Source organism: Thrips palmi, unplaced genomic scaffold, assembly GCF_012932325.1.
Source record: "Thrips palmi isolate BJ-2018 unplaced genomic scaffold, TpBJ-2018v1 HiC_scaffold_18, whole genome shotgun sequence".
NCBI lineage: Eukaryota > Metazoa > Arthropoda > Insecta > Thysanoptera > Thripidae > Thrips > Thrips palmi.
The window spans coordinates 3,074,140-3,077,503 of record NW_023144627.1 but is presented as its reverse complement, the minus strand read 5'-3'; the positions used below and the strand labels follow the sequence as shown (position 1 = coordinate 3,077,503).

The following is a 3,364-nucleotide window of genomic DNA, read 5'->3' as shown; positions in this document are numbered from 1 at the left end:
ATTATACGCATGACCCAAAACCCGTATTCGCAGTCACATCCTCACATCTCGTAAACAAAAGTAACCTGAGGAAATGGCCGCTGGTTATCATGTTTTCCTCCCGACTTTGCATCAATAAAATTAAGTTTTTTCTAGTTTGGAGCGATGACGACTGTTGCCAACTGGGTTATCTGTTCGCGAAGATGTCTTTTTATCGTTCGAGCTATTGTCAAACTGCGTGTGGAAAAGGATAATTGTCAAAATTTTAGTTCATCAACAGTCTACACCATCTGTGCTCTGGACCAAGTTGTACAGTACTCACAGCTACATGTTTGTACACAATCTTTATTGGATGAATCAACTCTCAACCTGCCTGCAAATTTCTTCATAGCCACAGTGCTACTGTGATTATTGTGAGTACAATCTGATTTCAATGAAACTGAATGTGAGCGGCCCTGTTATGTGAAGACGCACCTCTTGGTTTATGAGCGAAACAAACAGCGTTACTCTTGAGAGTCCCCAGTGGGTCAAACAACTATGAGTGGTGATCAGAAATGTTTTCTTATGAATTTTGTGAATAATGCAGTAGTTTATCTATTTTGCCATGAATCCATGCATTGCCTACCCTATTCAATAATTTTGGGTCATATTTTGGCGAGACAAAAAAGTCTCGCCATAAATTGGCGAGACATTTGAATCTGACCATATTGTGGCGAGACATGAAAGTATCGCCAAAATGTGGCGAGACTTTTTGTCTCGCCTCTCCAGAGGCGTAAAGTCTGACCTTTGGATTTGTAGTGTGGGGCCGTCATGCTTCGGTCAAACTTGCCAGAGACTCGTAACTCACGAACTCTCACTGTTTCGATAAAGCCGGTCACGATGCGCCAAGGCCTTGCCACGTGTCATGATAAATAAGCTGCCGAGCCGCCACCCGGTGTTGGTTCCTTGTGGCCAAGAGACTCACTCGTCAACACCATGTCAAAGACAGCACTCGCTCTTTTCGCCGTTGCGGCTTTCGCCACCCTTGCTTCTGCACAGGTAGGAGGGTCAAATTTATTTAACGTGTCCCAACTTCTTGTATTCAAAAGCTCCGATTGTGACCAAATTTGGCAAATTTGCTGAAAATAGGGTACAGACGATTTTAACAAATCTAGGTTGCGGGCCATTTCACGCCAGACCACCGAACCCCTAAAATTGCGTATCGCTTTCTTTTGTTTCGCTTGACTGCCAGGGACCAAGACCCTGAAAACCCAAACCCAGGGATTTAGAAAAATATCCTACAGTTAAGGAATAGAGCACTTCAAATTTCAAACTTCTTACTCAAGTTTTTATCTCCTTATTCCATTTCTGTTTTTGAACGCCAGTGTGGGTTTTACCAAATGTTTCCTTTTCTATTAGGGATTTAAGTGGGTTAAACACTCTACTGTAACTTACGATAATTTGTCAAAATTACTGAATATATTCTCTTTTGAAAATGCGTTGGCATGGATTCGGACCATTTTTTGTTGAATGAAGGTAGTTATTGGTCCAACAAATCCCTGCAACTAAACCATTCACTTTGAGATGTCGGAAGTGACACTTTTGTTTGAAAGATCTAAGCACCGACAGTATTCTTCTCGTATGAAGGTCTGGTTGCCAAAATGACAGGAACATGAAAAAAGTTGATTCACTGAGAAGACAGGACCCATGTGCCACTAATTTCGAATGCATTGAGTATTGCATTGGAGCCAAGCAGGGCGAAAACAACGTCCGGGTTTCCCAGGCGCACCCTGCAATAACAGGCCCAGTGGCGCCAACAGAAATTTTAACAGGGGGCGCGAGTGTTCACAGGGACCCACCCACCCCTCGAGACCCCCCCCCCCCTTTATTTTTTTTCGCAAGCGTATTTTCCGTAAGAGATACTTTAGACGGCCTTTTACAGTTAAGTCTACTTTTGCGAGCGAAGCGAGCTAAGAGCCAACGCTTTCACAATGCTCCGTGCAAATCTTTTTGTAATTACTTCAACTAACGCAACACCTTCTACTAAAAGTTAAGAGCTAAGTGAGCATGATGCCAACGTATTCAAAAGCTCTTTTTTATGTCCGTCATTGGGTCGTTTTTATCGAAGCCGCAGTTAGGAGCCTCCCTGTGCTAGGGAAGCTAGCTTCTATACACTTCAAAGTCCTGCATGTTCTTCGAAGTGTGGAACAGACTTTAGAAATTGTGCGGGAGGCCCTAAGATGCGGTTACCCGAATTGACCACACGTGGAAATGCGGCCAATACCACATTAAAATCTTGGTAAATACCACAGCAAGTGGTCAGACCCTCCCACCTCAAGAAAAAAATCTCATTCAACGAACGTTAATGAAAGCAGATGATACTCGTTTGGTTTTCTTCTACGGGGTAGTATGGGCTCATTCCAAAGATAATATTTAAAAACTGAGTCCTTTGTGCCGTGGCCTGCACCGCCGCGCCATGAGACTAGGGCTTGGCCGCGCCGTGCCCGTTGGCCCCATCTGCGCTGTAGCGGGGAGGGATTGTCAATGCTGCGCGCAGGCCGTCGCGCGCGAGGAGGGGGTGCCATTGTCGAATTCCGCGCAGGCTGCGCCGCAGCGACAGACTCATCAGCCCGCCCCGGCAGCCAGCCCCTATTATATTGTTAGGATACGCACTTGGTTTTTGGACTCTCGAGTAAAAGCTAGCTGACACCTTTATGTGTCTTGTAGTTGTAGTTTTAGGTATGTTTTTGTAAAGGTATCATCTGCTAAAAAGATGGTCTTGACCACGCAATAAGCGTCTTATTATCCGAAGAAGCGCCCAGCTTGACGCGCTGTCCAGGCCAACGCCGCGTGTTGCCAGCACACGGGACAGAGTCGCAACGAACTGGCTCTCAAACGAACATGTTTCTGAGGTCTGGTCCGAACTTGCTTTCGGGCGCGAGAGCAAGTCCGGACGGCGCATGTCCTAGGAAAACAAAAACTAAATAAAAAATAGTTTTTTCTATTTTCCGAGTCGCAACGAACTGGCTCTCAAACGAACATGTTTCTGAGGTCTGGTCCGAACTTGCTTTCGGGCGCGAGAGCAAGTCCGGACGGCGCATGTCCCAGGAAAACAAAAACTAAATAAAAAATAGTTTTTTCTATTTTCCATTTAATTTTTAATTTCGAAAATTATTTATTAATTAATTTTTATTTTGTTCTTGTTGCTGTCAGGGCAGGTACCTTCGGACCTGCACTCGGCGGACTTGTTCCTAATTTAAGAAAATAATTCGAAAATAGAGACTGGACCCATTTGGCCTTCGCTTGCACTCGATGGGACTAACTTCTGACTCTCCGGCAGCAGAGACGCTAACTTGCTTCCGCACGGACCTGCCCTCATTATAGAATAAAAGTGGAATTTAAAATA

At 44.8% G+C, this 3,364-nt stretch overlaps 1 long non-coding RNA gene across 1 annotated transcript; it reads left to right on the top strand.

Annotated features, from left to right (window-relative positions):
- Window positions 1-897: 897 nt before the first annotated feature.
- On the top strand, window positions 898-3,364 carry LOC117644472. The gene is made up of 2 exons (XR_004587666.1): window positions 898-1,017; window positions 3,172-3,364. It is a non-coding gene; the product is annotated as an uncharacterized LOC117644472 (long non-coding RNA).